This window comes from Macaca nemestrina, chromosome 1 (assembly GCF_043159975.1).
Source record: "Macaca nemestrina isolate mMacNem1 chromosome 1, mMacNem.hap1, whole genome shotgun sequence".
In the NCBI taxonomy this organism is placed as follows: domain Eukaryota; kingdom Metazoa; phylum Chordata; class Mammalia; order Primates; family Cercopithecidae; genus Macaca; species Macaca nemestrina.
In genome coordinates, this window is record NC_092125.1 from 123143784 (window position 1) to 123168325 (window position 24542).

The window sequence follows — 24542 nt, forward strand, 5'->3', positions numbered from 1 at the left end:
GAACAGCAGCTCCCACCTGCCAGCTTCCTAGGGCTGCTGTGAAGCCTTTGTGTTTGGCAAACTACTGAGAGCCAATCTTTGGTACTTTGGAACTATTGATACTTGTTGAGACGACGCCATCCTATGGCTGGGGGAAAGTCAGCTGTCCCCCTTGTCCCAGAGCCACAGAAATACGTGCTGGCTTCAGGACTTGTGCCACCCACAAAGGGCAAGCACTGCTGCAATGCAAGACTGTATCAGCAGCCTGTCCACTTTCCTCTCCTGGAGCTTCCTGCCACAACCAGGCCCGGCACTGTCTCCTGGACCTCAGCAGGACCGATTCTTAGGTTGCTCTCATGAACCCCTCAGAACTGAAAAATCTAACCCAGAAATTGATAAGCAATTAATCCACAGTGAATTCTGGCTTCCCAAGTGGCCTCCCTACCCCCTAAAGTCACAACCCCTCAGTTGAGGACCCTTCTAGAATGAAAGTTTCCAACCTTCATCGGAAAAAGAGAATCATGAAAAGGATGATGTGTCAGCTGGTGCCCAAGCATCACAGCAAGCTCACTTCCTATCCTGGCCCTATGTGACTTCAGAGTAAATGAGGCAGAGAATTACCTAGAAACAGGAAGTGAGAACCTACACCATCTGTAGTCATCTGTTAGTGCAATAAACATTTTTAGTGCCTGCTGCATGCCTGGCCTGTGCTTGTCCACACTTTGTTGAATTACATGGCCTCCCTCCTCACAGACTGCCAGGGACACACACATCAAGGGGTATGAGTATGACAATGAAGAAATGTTCCAGTGCCCCAAAGGCCCAAAGTGGTTTGGCTTCAGAAGTCACTTGAAGGAAATCAGAAACCTGGAGTAGAGAAGAGATTGGGAATTAGAAGAAATCAGGTCCTAGATACAGCCAGAGAGATAGACCCCTCTATTCCACTTACGTGATTTAAGGTTGCTCCTTGTCTTGGTTCTCTATGTTGGTTTGCCCAGTGCCAACTGGGAAGTCCAAGGTGATGCTTGGATGCCTGTGTGGAGGCCAGGCTGGGCAGAGATGGGGGAGGCCTAGAGCAGGAGAGTAAGTGGGGAGAGGATACCTTCCTAAGGTTTCCCCGTGTGAAGGGAGGAAAGTCATGGATGACTCCAAATACAACGAGCAATACTCACTCATTTCTGTGGCTGCCGTGAGCCCCGGGCCGGGGGCCCAGCCGAGCCCAGTCCCGGGTCCTCCAGCCAGAAGACAAGTGCCCTTTCCATTGGCTGCTGCTAGGCACTTCTCCCTGGGGGAAGGAAAAGTCTCACAGCCCTCACAAGTGGAATGTGGCGAGTAAGAGCATTAGCTCTGTAACCCAACTGCTTGGGCTAAAATCCGAGCTCTGCCTCCTGATAACTCCATGACCCTTGGTAGGGTACCTAACCTTTTTGTGCCTCAGTTTTCCCATCTGTAAAATGAAGTTAATAATGGTGCCCTTACTCGGCCAGGCGTGGTGGCTCACGCCTGTAATCCCAGCACTTTGGGAGGCTGAGGAGGACAGATCACGAGGTCAGATCGAGACCATCCTGGCTAACACGGTGAAAACCCGTCTCTACCAAAACTACAAAAGAGTAGCTGGGCATGGTGGTGGGCGCCTGTAGTCCCAGCTACTCGGGAGGCTGAGGCAGGAGAATGGCCTAAACCCGGGAGGCGGAGCTTACAGTGCGCCGAGATCCGGCCACTGCACTCCAGCCTGGGCGACAGAGTGAGACTCCGTCTCAAAAAAAAAAAAAAAAAAAAAGTAAAAAATAAATAGTAATAATAATGGTGCCTTACTCGTAGGGTTGGTATAAGGATCAGTTAGGTGATTATGCATAAAATGCCTAAAGCATTGCTTAGAATATATAGAATACAGAATATAGCTAGAGAAGGCGTAGAGTGGTCGTCGTTGAGGGGCTGGTGAAGCAGAGAGGGCACTGCATTTGTTGTTCAGTCAGTGCTACCTCAGGTGTCATTAAAGGGGGACTCCAGAGTGTCTGTGCTAATGCCTTCTCAGTCAGGGAACAGTGGCGGGGGTGCGGGGAGCGGGGTGGCGTATGACCAAGGCTGGTTCCACTCAGGAAAGCCCCTTCTGAATCCTGTCATGGGGAGAGCTCCTGCTCCAGGGGCCAGGAGGATGTGGGAGTGGGCTTAATTCTGGAGCCCAGAGGAGTTGACACGGCTTGTGCTCCCACCTCTTAGTCCAGAACTCTCTCGGAGTCACTGACAGGAGCAGGAATGCAGTGTTCCTCCAGGAGCTCCTCCCTTCCCCTAACCACAACTGGCCACATAACCCACAACTGCCAATTGGTCCATTCACTAGAAAGCCTGTTTGTTGGAGCCCAGGCAGAGCGCTCTGCCCCTCCTGCTCCCTGTCAGCTCCCAGTGCCGGGCTGCGAGTCCCCAGAGCAGCTGGTCACTTGGCCTGGAACAGCCTCCTCTTCTGTCCTCCATGGGCAGGTGTCTGGGGCAGAGTCCAGTCAGGGCCATCCATGGCTTGGCACCAGGGTGTTCGCTGGGGCTGTTAGGTGAGAATTCTGCCTGTCAGTATCCAGCTCTTTGCTAGAAGCAGCTGAGGGGCCAACACTCAAGTGATCCAGTCCTTGCCAAGGTGTAGCAGAAGGAATGCAGGAATTGGCTTCAGCTCAGATCTTTTTGGATATACCATTTACCAACAGGAACCTTTGGCAAGTTGCTTGAATCCTCCAAGCCTCAGTTCTTTTATCTGTAAAATGGGAATTATCATAATTTTGGCCTCCAATGAGTAGTGACAGAATCAAATTAGAAATTTACTGGAAAATGCTCTGTAATCTTAGAAGACTCGTAATGTTGGCTATCATTAGTAAAGGACTTTGGGGTTGAAATCAGATCTACATTCAGATCTCAGATCTGCTACTTTCTAGCTTTGTGACCTGGGGCAATGTAGGAACTTTTATGAACTTCAATTTCCTCATCTACTAAGTGGAAGTCATACTACGTGTCTCAGAGTGTTACAAAAAGTCAACATAGTGTACAACCAGGCTCATGCTGCAGAGTGGCTGCCCAGTGACTATTAGCTACAATTATTCATAGAAGTAACAGGAATGATATGACCAGACAGAGCTCACCATAGAAAGCAAACCAGGTTCACAAGCATCTTATTTTCTGCAGCTATAGGCCCCCATGCTGTACTCACGCAATAAATATTTGCTGATTGATTGAGGATAATTGATCCTGGACTCCAGTGCCAATGTTCCTTGAAAAGCTGGGAACTGCCTGGCCCTGGGCCTTTCCTAACAGAGATGGAACAGCCTGGCATAGAGTCTCTATCCCCTTTTTCACCCCTGATTAGGTCAGATATTTGCTTCCCTTAAAGCTCATAAAGTGCTATTTCATTAAATTGTGTTTTCAGTTATGCAAAACAGGGTCATGCCAAGGCTATTTTACTGTGAAGAAAGCAGAGAACCATAGAAAAAATATTTTTAGAACGTGACAATAGAAGTCATACTCCCGTTCTGCCTTGAATGAAAAGAAAATCATTAAGCACATGCCTAATTCTTTAAGCCAGCTTAAAAGAAGAATCTTCCTAGAGCTGAGTTTAGGGGAAACCAGACTATAGGCTCATGTCTTCTTGGACACTCTGTGCCCCTAAGGAATTTCACCTCTTTTTGCAGGTGGGAGCCAGGACTCAAGAGGAAAATTGAGCATATGCCTCTGGAATCACTAGCACTTCTCCCTATATTCCTTAACTTGCTTATTTGATGAACATCTATTGAGCAGCTACGTAGGCACTAGGGCTAAAGTTATTAACCAGGACCAACTTTTACTCCCAGGATGCTCACAGTCTCATGGGAGGAGGAGACCCTTGAGCTGCATTGAGAGCAAAAGTGCACGTGGTGATGAGCATTCCAGAGAGAGGGAAGGAGCATTCCAGAGAGAGGGAACAGCATGCACAAAGCTCAGGAGAGGCAAGGGCAGTGTAGTGGGTTCTGGGTAGTATAATTACTCAGGAAAGACTGGAGCTGGGGAGGAAGACTAGAGGAAGTCAGAGGCAGGCCAGATCAATCCCATTCACTGGGCATCTGTAGGTCATACACGTGACATTTGACTTTACATTGAGGACCACTGATGATGCTAGGAGATGACAGGATTGGATGCATCCATTCAATGAATGTTTTCCAAGCATAGGGCACCATCTGATGGGGTCCGTGAAGAGGCACATCCCGTGGTGCCTGGACTTGTTCTTAGGAAATGCAGCATCTTATTAGGAAGTGAGGGCTTGGGGGAGTGCCAGACACTTATACAGGTTTATCAGCTAATGGGAAGGAGCCCACAGAGGGAGAAGCTAAGCAGATGGAGAGACAGGGCCACTGAAGGAGCAGGGTACTGGGGATAGGCAGGGGTGAGATCAAGGATATGAGGAGAGGGTGTGTGGGGTCAGAGAAAGGGACATTTTGCCTTTGAGGGCCAAGATGTGGGTTTGGCAGAAGGAACAAAGCTCAGGAGACTAAGTGCTGTAGAGGGAGAAATTCGGGTAATCAGTGGTGGATCCAGGTGAAGAGAGAAGGAGGGGCCAGGAAACAGTCATTGTCTCATTCAACAAACAAGACAAATGCTCACTGACCACCAAGCGGGGACCAGGGACAATTAGGAACCAGATTGCCATGGTTCCCACCCCCAGGAGCTCATGGTCTCCTGCCTTCCCTGCTTGCCCCTCCCATGTCTTCTTGTTGGAATCTCCTTGTACTCATCTTTAGGGCCTGTCTGAAATGTCCCCTCCTCGGGAAGCCTTCCCCCTCACTCTCAACAGGAATGCTTCCTCTCTCCTCTGGCCCCATGGTTCTCTGGTCTCTGTGTCTCTCTTGTGTTTACGTACATTTCTTACCCTTCTTCTTAATAAACTATGAATGTAGAGACAGCTTTTATCTCCCACAGACCCCATATATACTAGGTGCTCAATAAAGCTTTGTCGAATGGATGAATGAATGAGTGAATGAATGGATTTTATGAATCCAGGCCATTCTCCCTGCTGGAAGTAACCTTTTTCCCTCTCCTGTTTCTAAGCTAAGCTCCATCCCTTCATCCCACTGTGGCCTGTCCCCGTGCTGGCTGCTGTGTCACATGCTTATCATGGGCCCTCTGCACTTGGGTGAGGTCATGGGTTCTGGCAGGATACCAGAGCTGCAGGTCAGAACTTGCTCTGTCAGTGTAACCCAGGTGCTAGCAGAACTCAGGGTACTTGTCCAGGCTCTCCAAAGGCTGCAGAGACCTGCATGCATACAGGATGCTGGGGCACCTGTCAGGCCTTCCTCACTCTTGGTCTGTCCTTGCTCTGCTCCAGCCCTCATGTGGCATGGCAGTCCTGCCGATGGGCATTGTCCTCCCTGCCGTGGCCTCACCTAGTGCTGACAGTGGCTCCACACACCCACAGCATGAATGCTAGCACCCTTGACTGATGCCAGGGCCTTCGTCGGGTTGGTCCCAACCTTCTGCTTCCGTCTTGTTTTCCATTATACACCCCTATGCCTGACAAAAATTGGATAGCCATACACTGGATAAATCTTTATTGAATGTTTTCTATGTGCCTGGCTTAAGGTTACGTGCTGGGATTTCCAAAGTAGAAGACAGTCTACTGTCAGTGAGCTCACGGTCCGGTGGGCTGGAGGGTTGAGTCTGGAAGCAGGCGGTGACAGCATCCCATAATTAGTGCTATCGGGGAGGAAGCCCAGGTTGCTCTGGGGGCCTTAAGGAGAAAGCGCTTGCCTTCTTTTTTTTTTTTTTTTTTTTGCACTTCTTATCAGTAAGGAAAAGCTTCTAGCACATCTGGGAGGCCTCATGAGTAGAGCTGTGATTTTCAAGGCTGCAATTTTTCTTCTGATTCTAGAGGATTTACTTCTTGGGTTTTTTTTTTAACCTCTGAGTTGAACCGCATCCAAATGTCAACATCAGAAGAATGGGAAGTTCTTGAACATGTTTAAACTGTGAAGCCCATAGAAGCCAGATCATTCTTTTGTGGAACTACAACAAAAATTTCTTTTTTTTTGAGATGGAGTCTCGCCTGCAGTGGCACGATCTTGGTTCACTGCAACATCTGCCTCTTGGGTTCAAGCAATTCTCCTGCCTCAGCCTCCTGTGTTGCTGGGACTACAGATGTGTGCCACCGTGCCCAGCTAATTTTTGTATTTTAGTAGAGATGGGGTTTCACAATGTTGTCCAGGCTGGTCTTGAACTCCTGACCTCAGGTGATCCGCCTGCCTCAGACTCCCAAAGCGCTGGGATTACAGGCATGAGTTACCTCACCCGACCTCTTTTTAAATAACAGTATATTCGGCCTTAAATTAACCTAACTGTGTTAAATCAGAGACCACTGGATCCTTGTTCTTGCTATGGTTTTAACATGTCCCCCAAAAGTTCATGTGTTAGAAACTTAATCCTCAATGTGACCATGTTGGGAGGTGGGGCTACGAGGGGAAGTCCTCATGAATGGATTTATGTTATCATGTGGGTGTGCTGTCATCCATTGATTCTGTCCTCTGATGCTTCTCTCTTTGTGTCTCACGTGCTTGCTTGCCCTTTTACCCTGTTATAACACAGCAAGAAGACCCTCACCAGATGCCAGGCAGATGCTGGGGCCATGCCCTTGGACTTCCCTGCTTCCAGAACTGGGGAAATAAATTTCTTTTGTTTATAAATTACCCAGTCTCAAGTATTCTGCTATAACAACAGAAAACAGACTAAGACAACTCTCATGTAGACAACTCGTAGCAGGGGTCAAAGGTTTAAGGAAAATGTTGAGACCTCAAGTCCTAAGTGGGGAGTATTCTACACTCAGCCTTCAGATTGGGAAGGTTGGGGGTGTTTATGTATGTTTAGGGGTAGGACTCCTGCTCTAGGAAACAGAATTTGAGAGCTCTGGGTCCCAGAATCAGGCCAAGCCTCAAAAACAATAGCCCTGGGCCATCAGGGCTCTGCTGGGCTCCCAGCTCTCCTTCCTGCTGTGCTGCTTCCATTATGACGTTGGCCAGCCCATCCCTCCCACCCCATCAGCACCTCCTGATCATTCTTAGAAAGAGAATGAAGCAGGTAACATTCTTAGAAAGGGAATGATCCAACATGGGCTGGAGCGAGACTGCCTGATTCAACTCCAGCCTCTGTACTTAACAGCTGTGTAATCTTAGACAAGCCCTCTGTGCCTCTATGCCTCAGTTGCCTTATCTATAAAATGGAGATAATAACAGCACTGACCTTAATGGTACTGGTGAGGATTAACTGAGTTACTACAGGGGTCTACAGATCTTTTCTGTGAAGGGACAGATAGTAAATATTTTTAGTGTGCACCGTTATTCACCCCTATGCCTGACAAAAATCGGATAGCCATCCACTGGATAAATCTTTTTTTTTTTTTTCAGACAGAGTCTTGATCTCTTGCTCTGTCACCCAGGCTGGAGTGCAGTGGCACAGTCTCGGCTCACTGCAACCTCCGCCTCCCAGGTCCAAGCGATTCTCCCACCTCAGCCTCCCAGGTAGCTGGGACTACAGGGGCCCGCCATCATGCCTGGTTAATTTTTGTGTTTTTAGTAGAGATGGGGTTTTACCATGTTAGCCGCTGGTCTCAAACTCCTGACCTCAAGTGGTCCACCCAACTCGACCTCCCAAAGTGCTGGAATTACAGGTGTGAGTCACTGTGCCCGGCTGATAAATTTTTTTTTTTTTTTTTTTTTTTTTTTTTTGAGACAGAGTCTCACTCTGTCGCCCAGGCTGGAGTGCAGTGGCGCGATCTCGGCTCACTGTAAGCTCCGCCTCCCGGGTTCACGCCATTCTCCTGCCTCAGCCTCCCGAGTAGCTGGGACTACAGGCGCCCACAACCGCGCCCGGCTAATTTTTTGTATTTTTAGTAGAGACGGGGTTTCACCGTGGTCTCGATCTCCTGACCTTGTGATCCGCCCGCCTCGGCCTCCCAAAGTGCTGGGATTACAGGCGTGAGCCACCGCGCCCGGCCGATAAATCTTTACTTAATGTTTACTGTGTGCCTGGCTCAAGATTAAGTGCTAGGATTTCCAAAGTAGAAGATAGTCTACTCTCAATGGGCTCACAGTCCAGCAGAGTTGGAAGGGGTGAGCCTAGTAAGCAGCCAGTGACAGCATCCCATAGTTAGTGCTACGGGGGAGGAAGCCCAGGTTGCTCTGGGAGCCTCCAGGAGAAGGTCCAGGATCAGGTGCAATTTTCAGGGCCAATGACAGGTGAGCCAAGGAAAAGGGAGAAGGACCGGGCAGGAAGGGGGTCCCAGGCAGAGGGAGCAGCAAAAACAAAGGGCAGAGGGGAGACTGGCTCAGTATGGTGAATGTGAGTGGTAGAGGGTTGGAGGGGTAAGGAAAAGCTTCTAGCACTTCTAGGAGGCCTCAGGCTCTGTCACAACTACTCCATGCTGCCATTGTATCATGAAAGTGTTCATGGACAACATGTACACGATGGGCGTGTGTTCCAATAAAATGTATTTATAAAAACAGGCAGGGAGCTGGATTTGCCCTGATGCCTATAGCTCGCTCATCCATGAGTTAATAACTGAAATAAGTACTTATCATGTAGTAACACTGAACCAATGTTAGCAATTATTATTCAATCATGAATCAGCTAAATATTTGAGCACCTACTCTGTGCCAGGCCCTGTTCTGAGTGCTGGGGATATAGCCATGAACAACACTGACAAGGTTCCTGCTCTCGGGGAGCTTCCATTCTAGTTGGGGGAGACAAAAATAAACAAGGAAACGAGAGAAAATACCAGTTCGTGGTACGTGCTATCTTAAAACTAAAGCAGGGACTGTGATAGTGATGTCAGGGTGGACTACATCACTGTGGTGGCTAGCAAAGGCCTCTTGGAGGATGTAACGTTCAAGCCAAGACCAGTCTGATGGGAAGGAGCCAGCTCTGTGGCAACTGCAAGAACAGAAATCCAGGCAGGACAAAGCAGCTCAGGCTCCTGCTTCTGCTTTTGCCCTTAGCCCAGCTGCGAACCAGAGGCAGCGTCTGCAATGCTGGGAGGGCCAGGAGGAGAGGGGAACAGCAAAGAGAGGACAGAAAGGAACATCTCGGATCTTGCAACTCTGGGTGCTGCAGAGGCTGTGGGAGGGGGTGTTTCTCTTCACTCTCTAGGTCCTTAGCCCATCTCTCAGGATACATCCCTTTTCTTAATATCCTGGCCCTCAGCCCAACACCCCTCTCTCCTTTCTCCTCCATTCCCCTCACCAATTGGCTGAAAACCCTCCGCCTAGGCATGGCAACATCTCTGCTTCGCACATCTGTCTCTGAGTCCCAGGCTTGCTTGAGCCAGTTTACCCATTACTTAAAGCGGGAGGTGCCACCCAGCTGGTGAGTAGGACAGTCTGTAGCTGCTTCCTCCTGTACAAGGGGTGTTTGGAATTCCATACACAGAGAATGAGGTGGGTTTCACTGGAGCCACTCCCGGACATAGGTTTGCTTGCATTGTTCTCTGGTTCAATGTTTCCTAAGCTCTTTTCTGACTGAGAAAGCACCTCTGTGCATGTGATTTCTGGCCCCTGCAGATGCTGCAAGCCCCCCTTCTTTCCCGCCCTTTACCCCCAGTATGCAGCCTTCTCTTATTAGTTGAACATTCTGGCTCACACAGAATTCTAGAGGATGGTCTAGCCTAGGAACCAGACCACACAGGTGATGTCGCTCTTCTACAGAGAACAAATCCTCAACTCCAACAGCTTCTGGAGCTGGAGGCAGCCTGCTGAGGTTCCTACCACAGTGGTTTCTCACTTGCAGCTTCTACACCAGAGGGACATGTTTCCTGACCTGGTCCCAGCCTCTATTTATGCCCTTCTGGGTAGCACTCTGTCCCTCCTTCAATTCTCACTTCCTTTAGACACCTTCCCAGACTGTGTCCCCAACTCGGATGCCCCCTGGTTCCAGCATCTCCCTCCGGATGCGAGCCTCAGAACCAGCCCTAATTGGTGTGCCCTTCTCACCCCGACCTGCCTGGCACGGGGGGCTGAAATGGCACCTCCTGTCTCTGTGTCCCTCCCATCTCCTCGGCTGGCTGTGAGAGGGTTTCCAGGGCTGCCTGACTCACCAGCGAATGGTGCTGTCAGGCTGGCTGTCATGTGGCATGGTGGGTCCCATGGGCGGGTGGGCAGCATGGGGTGGGGCCAATGTGTCCTCCAACCCATTTGGGAGGCCTCCACTACCCCAGCTCTTTGCTGTGCTGCGTTGCTATTTTGGTACCCAGGAAGCTGGCCGGAGAAGGGAAAGTCTGACCCCTCTTCCTGTCAACAATGACTTTCTGCTTGGAGCTGACCCCTCTGGGGTGAGTCACCAGGAAGGGCAATCCGCCTCTGCCGAGGGGAGGAGGAACCCTGGGAGGAGAGGCTCACTGTCCAGGGTCACTGAGGCTTGTGGCTAGACCAGGTCTTACTGCTGAAGAAGGGGTTTAGAATAGTCTGCCTGCTGACCCCCAAAAGTGGGGGTAGTCTCCAAATCCCTCCCCTCTCTCCTCCCTGCCCTGCAGTTTCACCTGCAGGTCATACCAGATTGATGTCCTTAAACACAGCTGTGACCATGTCACATCTTGATTATAATCTTCAGAGGCTCCTTGTTGCCTCCAGAATAAAGTCCAAATGCCCTCGCTTGGCCCCAACCTCCTCTTTGACCTCCTCACCTTCTGCTCCATCGGGCTGGCCTCCTTTGCTGCTGCATGTGACATAGCACACACGGCCGTCTCCACAATTCTGCCTTTGCCATGCCCTTCTCCATCATCCCCCTCCTTGGAATGCCTTTTCCTTTCCAGATGCACCATTCCCATTTCAATTCCCACATCACCCTTCCATCTATTCAAAAAATATTTAATGAGCACCTTCTGTGTGCCAAGTCCCGTGCTATGAGCTGAAGTTTCCACCTCTGATGAGCTAGACAAGCACTCATGGGCCTGTCAGGCTTGTAGAGGTACAGAGACATACTCAGGCACTTGCAATGTAGCACCTGGGAGGGACACCTCGCCCACCTTGAGATCACGGAAGGCGGCTGGAGGTCACACCCCTGCTGATTTCCTGGCGAGTGAGTAGGAGGTAGGTGGGTAAGGGAGCAAGGGCTGGAGGCTGGCAGCAAAAATGTGTGGACCAGAGGAACCAGAAAGTAGGAAGACCTCAGTCAAGAGTCAGTGCATTCTAGGAACTGAAAGTTGGTCATAAAATTTGGAGTAGAGGGTGTGAGGTGGGTGGTGAGAAGAGGCGGGGAGTGGCCCAGTGGTCCCTCACAGTTTGGTCTTTATCCTAAGAGCCATGAGAAGCCAGTGAATGGTTTATAGCAGAGGTTCCCAGTGTGCAAAATTTCACCTTGGAAAGTCCAGGGTGACTGGAGTGGGGACCACAGATTGGAGGAGGGTGAGCTGCAGGTGGAGAGACTTTACATGGGAAGAGTTTACATGGTCTGGGCCACGGTCATGGGGGTGTGAGTCGTGCTCCCCTTCACCCTCCAGCCACATTCGCCTTCTTTAGGAGCTCATTTTCCAACTGGGGCCACGCACTTGCTCTTTCCTCTGCCGGAAACACTCTTTCCCTTGACACTCACATGACTTGCGCATCCAAATAATCCAGGTTTCTGTCTAGAGTGGACCCTGACCCCCATCATTCTCAATGTACTTCCCTGCTTTAATTTTAATCTTGGCATTTATCATTCCCCGACTGATAGATCATAGGTTGTGCATGTGTTTTTCTATCTCCGCCACTAGAATGAGACCTCCCTCAGGGGAGGGGTTTAGTCTGCCTTCTTTGCCTTCAGTTTGGAGGTGCCTGAGGCATGCCCGGAGTGGACACCTAGTAGACACCGGTGACGGGATGCAATTGGGAGCATCTGACTCACCAGGAAGCACCACAGCTGCACCTGCAGCAGGGAACGGGATGGTGGGGGTGACAGCAGAACTGCAGTCAGAACAGAACACCTCTGCCTCAGGGAGAGGAGAGGAGCCCGCAGAGGAGGAAAGAAGGGATGGTCAGAGAGTGGACCTCATACAGGTGCTGTGCTTTGTGTCCCGAATGGGCGCTTTAGGTTGTGTGATGCAGCACCGAGGTGCCAGGGAGTGGAGGTTCCCAACAGGAGGAGCGGACCAAGAGCATCGCAAGCCTCAGAGAGCTGGAGGCTGCCAAAGCCCCTGGGGGAAGCCCACTGCAGCTTCCAGAGTGTGCAGACAGACTCCAGGCGCAGTAGGGAGGCAACGAGGAGTTTGGCTGAGGAGAGATGGAAGAAGGGGAGCACTGTGGTGAATAATGACCACAGCCTCTTGACTGCTCTCCTGGCCCCGCTTTGCCAGCAAATTCTCCACGCAGAGGAATCTTTTAAAAACATAAATCAGATCATGTCACTCCCTTGTTCAAAACCGTTACTTAGAATAAAATGCAAGCTCCCTAAAGTGACAAACAAGGCCCTAGGAGACCTGGCCTTACCTTGTCCTCTGACCTAATTTCCCTGGAACTGTGTCCTGCTCACTCCACTCCTGACCCTCAGACTCCTTGCTGGTCCCTGAGCAAGCTGCTCCCTGCCTCAGAGCACTGGCTGGCACTGCTCCCTCTGCCTGGAAGGCCCTCCCAGACATTGTCACCTGGCCATCCCCTTCACCACATCCAGGCCTCTGTTCAAATGTCACCTCCTCAGAGAGGATCTTGCTGAGCATCCTAAGATAGAACTCTCCACCCTCTGTCACCTTTCCTTATTTTTTGCATGGCAGGCAATTGTATTTATTATGTATTACATGTTTGTGTATTTGCTGGCTTCCTTCCTGTTCATCTTCCTCACTAAAGTGTGAGCTCCAGGAGGGCAGGGGTTTTGTCTGCTTTGTTCACTCTACATTCTTAGCCCACAGAACAGCACATAGCACATACTGAGCACACAATAAATGTGCCGAATGGATGTTCGACTAATGAACAACAGTCTCTAAAGCAAATTTGCAAAGAGTCTAACATGCAATGGCTCAGCACAACAGTTTTGGAAAGGGGCATCCCCATTTTGCAGATGAGCAAGCCTGGACTTGGAGTAGCTGAGCAACTTGGCCACAGGCAGAGCCCGAGCTTATTGGATTGCAGGCCGTGACCACAAACCAGCTCTTCTTACCCAACTCAGGGACCCTTTCAGAGAAGAACAGTCTAGGCCCACTCTCCACCTTCTCCTAGTTTCAGTGGAGAGATGAGAAGACAATGAGGGGAATAAAGAAGTCCAGGGAGGAGCACTCGGAGGAGAGGAGGAGGAGGAACCCGAAGGAGCTGACTGCTGGAGGGGGAGGGCGTCTGTCTTGGCTCCTTGCCAAGGCATGAGGAGAGAGGCTGTCCTGTGAGTAAGAATTCCATGCCCTACATCCTAAGCTAAAGGGCACCTTGGATCCCAAAGTCCACTTCTATCTTCAAGGGATGAGCAGGGATTTGCCTCAGGATGGGAGGGCCCTCCCTAAGGAAGCCCCGACCCTCTGGAAACTTCTCCCTTTCCACCTCCCCACCACCCACCGCAAGCTGCTGGGAATTCCCCACTTCCTGGTAGGAACTGGAGAGCCCTGGGGAGATTTTCCTCAGCCCTGGAATTCAGGACACTTTCCTGTTTTCATAATAATGTCTTCACCCTCTGCATACCTACCCCTCCCCAATACAAATTGGTGGCGGGCGGGGAGGTGGAGGAAGGAGGTTCCACTGGAGGACCCTCCCTTACTACCCAGCCCAGGAGCCAATAATTTCTCCCCAGGAGAAATCAGAAGCTGCCTGTCAGCTTCTTGTTTGGGCCTCACACTGAGGGAATAGTCCCCCCTGTCCTTTATTTGAGATGAGTGACTCAATGGCTGACACCACAACTGCTGAATCTATAGCCTCCAAAACTATGCTGGGGTCCAGTCTCCAGCCAGGGCAGGAGGCATTCTGCTGGTGCTTCTCAGCGTGCCCCCACGCTGTCCCAGTGAGTCACTCCAGCCTGGTCCCTGGAGTTCTTGGCCCTGTCTCTGCTTGCTGGAAGTGTCTCTTCCCTGTCCCTTTCCTGGCAGTGTGTAGGAAAGAATGATGGACAACAGGCCAAGACTGGGAGGTCTTGTTCAGTCAGAAAGCCTCAGGGAGCCCAGCCGGGATGAGCATCAGCTTGCTGGCATCTGGGGTCTAGACGGCAGTCACATGAGTCGTGCGCACTTGTCTAGTCTGAGACACATCCCAGGCCAACTGTTTGCTCGTGGGTCCCCAGAGCACCTGCTACTTCCGGGAAGCTCTCTCATAACTCATTTCAACAAACTCCCAATCTGCCAAGGCTTCACGACAAGGCGCTGGAAGGGAGAAGAATAAAAGAATGGAGAAGACAGAGCTCCTGCTTTCCAGGAGTCCAGAGGCCCATCCTAACAGCCATCACTGTGCTTTAAGATGTGCCAGGCTCTGGGGATGAGGTGTGGGGACTCAGTGATAAGTAAAACATTTCTCTGAATTTTAGTAATTTAGATTGCAGCTGGGGAGAGAGACATATAAACTGGTAATTCTACTACATGGTGGAATTACCTGAAAAGCCAGGCAGCTCCTCCCTGCAGCCTGAAATGTCATCTTCCCCTAGGAAGTCTTCCCTGACCCTTGTCCTTCAAGCATCACAGCATACACCACTAAGCTGTGTCATTGCCTAGCAGCCTAGCAGCAACCCCCATCCCCCTGCCACCAGAACATGAGCACTCTGAAGGCAGGAATTGGCCTTCTGTCTTTGTGTCCTCAGTGTCTCACACAACTAAACATATTTATAGATAAGTGTTACCTGAACCACTTCTAAACAGTTGACTGCAATACAAGGCTGACAATGTATGCTAAACAGAGATTTGACATGCTGGCTTTGTTGTAGAGAAAGGGCTGATTAATTCTAAATGATGAGGATAAAAAAGGCACCAAAGAGAAGGTGTGACTGCGGCTAAGCCCTACGGGATGCACAGGCTCTTGCCAGCCAGAGAAACAGGAGGAGGGCATGAGTCAGGAAAGTACATGGCTTGTTACAGCTAACGTACAAAAGCCCACAGGAACTGGTGCATAGGACATGGAAGGAGGAGATGTAGGTGGTCAGGTGAGGAGGAGTCTTGGTACCATGCTAAGCAAGGAGTGTCGTCTTTGTTCTGTAGACACAGAGACCCTCTGAGAAGGTTCCATGACAGGAGTCATCTAAACTAACCCGCATTTTGCAGAGGCTGTGCTGATGGCTGTGGGGAGGGTGTATTTTGGAGAGTGCATTTCTAGGAGTGTCCTCTCTTTGGCCTCTCTCCCCTGGAAGGGGGAGCTGGGGAAAGTTGGGGGGAAAGTGTGGAGCAGATAAATCAGTTAAGAAACAATGTAATGTTAGCAGACTGATGGCAATAACATGAATCAGAACAGGCACAGTGGGAATAAATAGACAGAGGCAGAGTTGGTGACATGGGAGTGAGACTGAATTATCTACACAGAGTGGCTGGGGGGACATGAGAGAGGAGCAGGCTCCGGGAGTGGGGGAAGGGGAGGAGGCATTCCATTCTGGGCTGCCATCAGCATGGGAGTAGAGGAAGAATCTTAGATTTTCTCAATCCTGATTCATCTTGATAACAAGCTATGTGAGGGCTCTGAGGAACCCACTTTGCACAAAGCTTACACAAGTGACAAAATCTCTTCCTATTATGGAAACATCTCACAGAGCCCTCCCAGTTTTAACTATCACCACACCACGTACACCCACCACCACAGCAACCCACGTGGTTGAGACACAGTGGGGTGTTGCCAAGAGAGGTAAGATGTGGTGTGTACAGGGAGCCCCTGCTATCATTGGGATGACTTCATGTCCGTGAGAGTGGCAGCCCACACCCTAGCCTCTCAGCTGCTGGCTTTCCCCACCTCTGACAACCTTCTGTCCCACTGTGACTTGGCCACCCACTCCCATCACCACTCCCTAGACTTAGTCACCACCCAGAACTCCCTCACCTCTGAAATCACTAATCCTGACGGCCTTCTCTATCCTCTCAGCTTCTCTACTCAATCACTTTGTCTCCTCCTGACCTCTAACCCCATCAGGTGCCCCATCCATGGACCCCTCTGTTTTCTTTCAATCCAGCACCCTGCTTCTTCCTGCACTCTCTTTTCTCATACCTGAGATGCACAGCTCAGAATTTTATTCATTGTCTCCTATAACATAAATTGCACCTTGTTGCATCACCTGCCAAAATTCCACTGGTGGATGAAGCAGCTGTCCTTCCTCTGAACTGCACTGGCGTAACAGGTGATTCTGCAGGAGAAGGCCACAGCAGCAAGCTAGCCAGGTCCTCCAGCACTGTGACCACCAAGCTCAACTGGGTCCTCAGTGCTGCCTGCCATGCCTTTTCTAGTCCTGGAAAAACCACCCTATAAACTGGTAATTCTACTACATGGTGGAATTACCTGAAAAGTATCCCTGTCCTCAAACTTTCCACATCTGTACTTCCATCTGAATTCTCAGCTGATGCTATCTCTTACTCCTTTCAAAGATAAGACAGAAGCCAGCCGGGCACGGTGGCTCACGCCTGTAATCCCAGCACTTTGGGAGGCCGAGGCGGGCGGATCACCTGAGGTCAAGAGTTCAAGACCAGCCTGGCCAACATGGTGAAATCTTGTCTCTACTAAAAATACAAAAAAAAAAAAAAAAAAAATTATCTGGGCATGGTGGTCGCACCCATAGTCCCAGCTACTTGGGGAGGCTGAGGCAGGAGAATCGCTTGAACCCAGGAGGTAGAGGTTGCAGTGAGCCAAGATTGTGCCACTGTACTCCAGCATGAGTGACAAAGGAAGACTCCATCTTAAATAAATAAATAAATAAATAAATAAATAAATAAGACAGAAGCCTTGAGGCAGTGAGTCTTGGGCCATCCTGCAGCTTCTCCTATCTACTGGCTGTGCAGGTCCTCTCCACTTTGCCTCCTGGTTTAATGGAAGGCACACACTCTTCTATCTAATTTGCCCACTTAGCTTTTGGATCCCAACCCTTGCTGCCATCTCAGGGACCTGGCCTATCCCCTCTTTCCCTTTATCTTCAACTTCTCCCTCTTTACTCTCAGCTCCCCATCATTTAAACACATTCAAGTCTCTAATGTGAAATCAGGCCCTCCCTTGATTCTATCTCTTCCTCCAATGATTACCCTCTCCTTCCTAGGAAAACATCTCAAACACTTTCCATTTACGCCTCAACTCACTGTGATAGATTTTTCCTCCCTCACAAAATATAAATAAACTGCATCCAAACTACTAATGACCTTCTCCATACATTCAGTGAACAGTTTTAGCCCTCGCGTGTTTGAATTTTCCACTGAGGGTCACTTCTTCTTTCTCCTACCCGTGGCTTCCGTTACACTTTCCTGTTTGTCCTCCTCTACCCAAACCCTAAATATTGGACTTACTGAGACCACCCTAGACCTGTCTCCTCTGTTTATTGCCCCTAAGCCACCCCTTGCACTCCTAATGCTCCAAGTGCTGCTCTAGGCTGGCAGCTATGAAGCACACCTCTCTTCTAAACCCCTCCCGAGCTTCAGATCCACAGGTTCAATTGCCTGTAGGGTTGTCAGATTTAGCGAATAAAAACACAGGATGCCTAGTTAAATTTAATTTCACATAAACAATGGATGCTTTTTTAGTATGACAACGCCCAAAGTAATAGGACAGATTTGTACTAAAACATTATTTGTTGTTTATCTAAAATTCAGGTGTAACTGGGCATCCATATTTGATCTGGCAACCCTGCAAGACTTGACACCTTTATTTGAGACCCCTCGCAGCAGCTCCACTCAGTATCTCCACAGCTGACTTCCCATGAAACAAACTCAACCATCCACTGCATTGTACAAATGAAAAATGCTACGTCAGTCCTCCAGTCCCAACACCAGTCACTCAGCCAGGTTTATCTGAATCCTGAATGTCAACAGGAATGAGCTCCTCTGTTCTTCTTTAGCTCCCAAATCCTCTAAAATATCCCTAAAATCTGACCTCTTCTCTCCAGCAATAGCCATCATCCTAGTCAAGGCCACCCCATCTTTTACCTGCTACACCATCCTGGCTGGTCTCTAGTACGTGATTGCCACAAACAGCCCAATGGTCTTATTTAAATTCATATTTTATCATGGATGTCACTGGTTTAAATTCTGAAATCGGAAACCCTTACCAGGGTCCTAATGCCTTGTCTTACCAGGGTCCCGACACCCTGCCTAACGTGGCCCTTGCTCACCTCTCCCTCCTGTTTCTGGGCCATTCTTCCCCTTTCTCAATGCTCCACAGTCACACTGAGCTTCTTTCAGTTCCTCGAAAGTGCTGCTCTGGCCTTGGGTCTTCCCTCATGCTGGTCCCTCTGCCTGGAACAATCCTCTCCTCCTCTCCCTCTTTTCCTCTTAGTTAATGATAATCCCTTAGGTCTCAGGCTCTGTCCTTTGCTCTCCCTCAATCCTATTTTTCCCTTGTGGATCACTTGTCACCCTCTAATGGCCTGGCCAATGCCTGGTTCTCTGTTAGACTGTGAATGCCACAAGAGCAGGACTCTGTCTTCTCTATTGGATTCTGAGCCCCTGGCATAGTCCCTGGCACAGACAAGGAGCTCAATTAATGCTTCAAGGATAAATAAGGGAGTAGCTTTTCTCCCCATTCAGCCTTGGAGGTCTCCTCTTACCTTCCTGTGAGCTCTCAGTGCAGAGCATCTGTTAAAACTGAATGTTTTCAAATAGATTTAGAATTTACACACCATGATGTGCCTAAGTGGGGGTGTCAATCCTCCAGTCCCAACACCAATCACTCAGCCAGGTTTATCTGAATCCTGAATGTCAACAGGAACGATCAGAAGGCAGAGTGACCAGAGACAAGAGTGAGGGCTGGCAGCCTCCTGCGGGGAGATGGCGGGGCTGATGCTGGTGAGCGGAAGTGAAGGTACAGCAACCCAGGCGGCTTCATCTCCAGGCCTGGCTACTGAAGTGCGGCCTCCAGCAAGGCTCTCCCAAGTCCCATGGAAGACTCCAGAACAATGGGTGTGTTGAGCTTGGGGATTGTGGAGGGCATCCAGTTGTACCTATTCAGCAGGCTGTTACAAACGAGGGCCTAGAATTGAAGGACGATCAGGCTGAAGGTGTAGATTTAGGATTCACCAATAAGCAAGTGACCATCAGAGCTATGTGAGTAGTGAGCATCCCTAGGGAGATCATGGGGATGTCCAAGCAGAAGGTACTACTGATAAAACTTTGGGGACACCTGATTTAAGGGGCTTAGGAAGAAGAGTAAACTAAACCAGAAATGGGGAAAGAGGAACTAGAGGCCTCAAGGGAGAACCATGAAGGTGCAAAGGCCGGAAACCAAGGGAGTAACTTTTAAAGAAGTGAAGCTTGAGCAACATGGTCAGCTGCCCCAGAAAGGGTGAACGCTGAGAAGTGGCTCCCAGGGTTGGAAAAAAGGACGTCAGACATGACCTATGAAGAGAAAAATTAGCTCATCTCTCCGGTCCCAGCTCCTTCTACCTTCCCTCTGATAGCACCTCTGTGGGCAGGGGCAACGCTGCTCCTCCCTGCCCATTTCTACAAGTGGAAGAACTGTTTCTGATTTGGAGAATGGTCAGAAAGAGAGATAAAGTCAATTCCATTCAAGCAAGGTCACGGCTTATATGTCCAGTTTCCAGAACCTGGGACTGTGATGAGGAAGGCAGGGGTCTGGTCCCCAACCTTTGGAGGCTTACAGGCTAATGGGATCTCTAGGCACTGCTGCTGCTCAGTCCTGCCCTTCTTAGACCAGGGTTCTTCCCGGCTGACCCTCTGGGTCCTGAGAGGGCTCCTGCAGGCTGCATCCTTCTCTTTGCCCTCTCTTGCCGTCACCCACTCTTCTGCCTGGAGTTTGCTTCCCACTCTTCCTGCTCAGATCCCCACATCCTGCCTGCAGAGATGGTCCCCAGTCTCCAATTTGTTCTACCTCCCAGGACAAGCCTACAACATCCTTTACTCACATCTCCTTCAGGGAAACAAACAGCAAAACAAGCAGAACATGCCCACCCCAGATGGGGAGTTATGAAGCCTGACACACATCCAAAGCTCCTGCAGCTAGATATGGCTCCTGGCTTTGATTCTGACCCCCTTGGGGGCCGCAGTGGATTCTGACCCATGGATTTGTTCCTGAGGGAAAGGTCCCCTTCTTTTCTCCACCATAACTCAACTCCTCCAGTGGCCCCCTCACCTCCAGCGGGTACCCTATTCCTTGGAGCCCTCATGCAGGGGGGAACCTCATTCCTCAGAGCTTCAGAGTCATCCAGGAATGTCCCACAGGATGTATTTTCTCCTAAAAGGACGCAGGACAGATTAATCTCTTATAATAATATTTTGTAAATATCACTTTATCATAACATTTTCATGCTCAAAGTCTGTGGTCTGGAAGCTGGGGGAGGTGGCGGGGGGCTTCTTCACTGGTGCTTCAGTCCCTCAGGGTGCCTCAGGCTCGGGGGGAGAAAGTGCTTTCCTTTGGTCTTTGGGAGGAGAGTCCACCTGTTTCTCTGCCTCAGTGCTCCCAGGACACCCTCCTGGACTCCCAGCACAGGAGGAATGAGAGTTTGGACAGCGAGGAGAGAGTGTCAGGAAGTAAAGAATGAGCTTAGAAGATCTTCCTGTCCTGCCTTGGCTCCTGCGTGTCCAACTCGATTGCACAAGATTAGATATCAATTCAGCAGCTGAGTGCTCAAGGCCCTTCTGAATGTCTGGCCCCAATCCATTGCCCAGGGTTCAGGAGGCTTGAGTTCCAACACTCCTGCCAATAACTTCCATATACCTCAGGCAAGTTCTTTTTTCTCTAGCGTTAGACTAGGGAGCTAGATTACGTGGCCCATTCCCACTCTGTCATCCTACAACTCGATGAGTTTGCCTTTCTCCATGGCACAAATGTTCTGCTCCAGCCCGACCCATTTTCCCATGCCTTCTACACACTCTAGACCACCAGGACAGATAGGCTGATTCTCACTCCTCAGTTTTGATTGATTGGTGACGGCTGCAGTGAGTCAGAGGAAACAGTACATCAACAATGTCTGCCACGGACAGGAGATAGAAGAGGGCTGGCACGTGTGCCATATATTTGCCCACGTCTTGCAGCCCTCCACCCTTGGACTCAGGCAATTTCCCTCTCCTGGAATGCTCTCTCTTCTTCTCCACCTGTCCACATTATTTCACAGTTCAGATTCTTCAAGGAGCTGGGCTATCTCCCAGCACTCAGAAGCATCTTTCTCCCCTGAACTTTTTACAGGTAGTGACTTTTGAGGGACACATCGTTTGTTTATAGTTTTTAGAGATTGTGAATAGAGCCGCTATAAACAAATAAAATAATAAACAAAGCAAAACAAAGAAGGCCATGATGCTTCTGCTCACTGGACTTTGACCCCAGGCCGCCTGGTAGGGTTAAGCTTGTTCTGGTGAGTGTCTGTGTTCCCTCCCTAACAAGACTGTGAACTTGTAGGCATCTAGGCCTGGCTTGCCCCACTGTCTCCCACTGATGTAGCCTGGAGCTAGGCACGGAGCAGGCACTCAGAAGGGTTCACTGAGTAGAAAACTTGTGTATGCACAAGAAGGACCCCAGCGTCCAATCCTGGCCCTTAGAGACTGACAGTTGGGCCACCCAAGCTCAATCGACAGAGCAGGGAAGGTCCAATGGGCTTAGTCAGGCGTAAGACCTAGAGCCGGTTTCCCTAGAAGTTGGTTTCAAAATTGGGGAGGAGCTTTTGGATGAGAGGAGGTGGGGAAGTTCCAGCTGTGGGGAAAGTGTGAAGGCTCAGAAGTGGGAACCAAAGAATCTGCTCTGGGAAAGTCATTAGAGAGCTGTTCTAACGCTTTCCCTTCTTCCTACAGGAAGAATGCTTGTTGCATTTTGCCAAGTTGCTCTCAGCTTTTTCCTGCCTGTGTGCCATCCTTCTGCAAACCACCAGCACTGGCCGCCTTGCACAGCGATAATCAGCCTGTCAGTCAATAAACTGAAGATGTTGGTAGTGCGCTGGGATTGGTGGCCAGCGGCGAGAGCCCTGAGAGCTATAAATTCAAGATGAGAATTGAGATGTTGCCAAGGTTTCATAGAGTCCCTGATTTACTAGGAAATTGTTCCCTAGCCTCGACTGCTGGCCCTGTTATGCAGGGGACTCTGTGTGGACTGGGGGGATGGTTGAAGGAAAGACAAAAAATAAAAGACCAGAAGCCAGTGTTGAGACACAGCGGATAGGACATTCCCTACCCCATTGCACTTGGTCCCCTATGGTCTGCTATTTAATCTGTCTTAACCATGGTCTGATTTGCACGTGCTTGCTTATTTTCTCCAACTATTTTACAGACCCCTTGAAGGCAGACACTGGCTCATATTTCTGGTGTCTGCCTCCCCCAATCCATTCTAGGCCTCTAGCACTCTAGGACCACACTGGGCTCATGGGAAAGGCGATTGATTAACTGGCTGAATGCGGAGGAGGAGGGGTTAATTAATCCTAGAAAGAAGGCCTCCCAGAGAAGTCCCCCCTCACTGCTCCCTGAGGACCATGAACCTCTCCTAGGCATCCTCTGCCAGCCCAGGTCTTCCTGATCCTGATTCTGCCATTGTGGGCTCTAGACTGGGCCTTCCTCCTTCAGCCTCTGGGGACAGGTTGCTGGCCTGCAGTTCTGAATATTTCAATTGGCTCCATGCGTAGGGCCTGCTCCAAGGCCAATCTGAATGAATTTGGCCACCTCCCTGTTTTACAAGTCCCTTTCCTAAACTGGAGCCTACAAACATCTCCCTGCCTTCCTGCACAACGCGTGGCTCTGTTCCCTCAGAGAGAAAACAGTCTGAACCGTCCTAAGTCCATTTCCTCTCCAGGTTTTGCTAGTCTCTTCTCTCATTGAGTAAGGATTTGCTGGGCCCTGCCCCTTGATGTGCATGGGACAGCAACCTGGGCAGCAGTTAGAGAACAGCAAAGGAGGGCCTCCACTCTCCTGGAGCTCCCAGCCCACTGCGGGGACCAGAACACAAGGCTCATTGCGAAACCCATCGAGGCCACGTTTGCTTGATAAGCACCACATGTGTGGAGAGAGAGCTCATCCCAGCCCAGCTTGGGCTCTCCTGGGTGGGCTGGGGTCTGGGAGGAGCCCACAGGAAAAATGGGAAGAGAATGCCTCCAAGAGCATAGAGAGCCAGCTCAGCTACTCACCAGCTGTGTGACTTTGGGCAAATTACCTGACGTCTCAGGAGTTAGGTTCTTTATCCACACACCAAGTTTCCCTGGTATCCTAGGATTCAGATGGGGCATGGCACAGAGCCGCAGCCTCGTTGCTACAAGGCTTTGAGAACACGCTGAGCTTGAGGCAGAGGTCCAGGCCAGCAGGGAGGGGTCTGGAGCCTGTGATCCTAAGCACAGCTTCTCATGAGCGCTAGGTGAGAGGGGTCACACCTGAGAGGCCATGGGGCCAGAACTCAATCCTTGAGATCAGGTGCCTCAGGCCTGGGCTTCAACTCACCCCTGTCCCTGCTTCCCTGGGTCCATGGCTGCAGTGAGCAAGAAAAAAAGAACCCCAGATGGGGGGCGGGGCAGAAGCCACATCAGCACCAACCATGGCAAACAAAGATGAGCTGTCTTCTAGGCTTGAGGTTGTTCATTTGCAAACAACAGTATTTGAGTTGCCACTGTTCCCTGCCTCCCAGGCCAACAGAGGCTGTCTGTGCGCCCGCCCTGCCCCCGTCTAGGGCTCTGTCTCTGGCCTCCACCGGGGCCTTCTGCATGTGTCAATCCCTTGGTTCTCTGCAGCGGCTCTCAGACACAGGATCTGAGGAGAGGCAGCATCCAGACAAGGGGTTAGTGCTGGTTAGAAGGGAGTTTAGAAGGGGGACATTGGCGGTAGGGATACCCAGCAGCATGGTAAGTGGAGAAGGTATGTGCCTGTCACACCCCGGATAGCTGAACTCTGACCACAGCTCAGAGTCCCCCTCCTACCCCAAACCTCAAGGCCAAGGCACAGAGGTGGCCCTTGTCAGTACGCATCAGTCCTAGAAATCTAGGGCTCCAAGAAGCTCTGAATTGGCCTCTTGAGACCCTGAAGCCTTGAGCCCAGGACAGCACATCTCCCTGATGTTTTGATAATGTCAGGGGCAGGCGCTATGCAACGCATCCCTCCATGAGGTCAGACAACCACTTTCTAGCAGTTCCTTCCTCTGGGATAAGCACTGTCTTATAGGACCTCGTCATGCAGTCACCTGCATCAGTCCCAACCACTGAACGAGCCAGGAGAAACTGGCTCAAAAGCTGGGTAGGGGTATAGGGCCTGGGGAAAGGGGAGACACTCCAGAGGTAGGGGCTCAGCAGCTGGGCCAGTGAAGACATCTAGTACCCCACTGGCTGAAAGTGAGCTCTGGGAGACAGGTCCGGAGCTTTGGAGCAGCAGCTGAGGAGTGGGCTTAGGAGACAGTGCATCTAAGAATATCAGTGGAGATAGATGTTACCCCATTCAGCCGCAGGACCACCTCCTGAGAAGAGGGATGCCCTTTCTTTGCTTACATGCTTAGTCCTTGTCTGCTCTCTGTCCAAAAGGATGGGGGAGTCAGAAAAATGCCAAA

The 24542-nt window shown here is 50.4% G+C and overlaps 1 long non-coding RNA gene across 1 annotated transcript; it reads right to left on the reverse strand.

The window, feature by feature from the left end:
- Positions 1–1073: 1073 nt before the first annotated feature.
- Positions 1074–23612, reverse strand: LOC105479259 (uncharacterized). The gene is made up of 3 exons (XR_985782.2): positions 23143–23612; positions 2193–2722; positions 1074–1264 (listed from the first exon to the last, which is right to left on the reverse strand). It is a non-coding gene; the product is annotated as an uncharacterized lncRNA (long non-coding RNA).
- Positions 23613–24542: the final 930 nt, after the last annotated feature.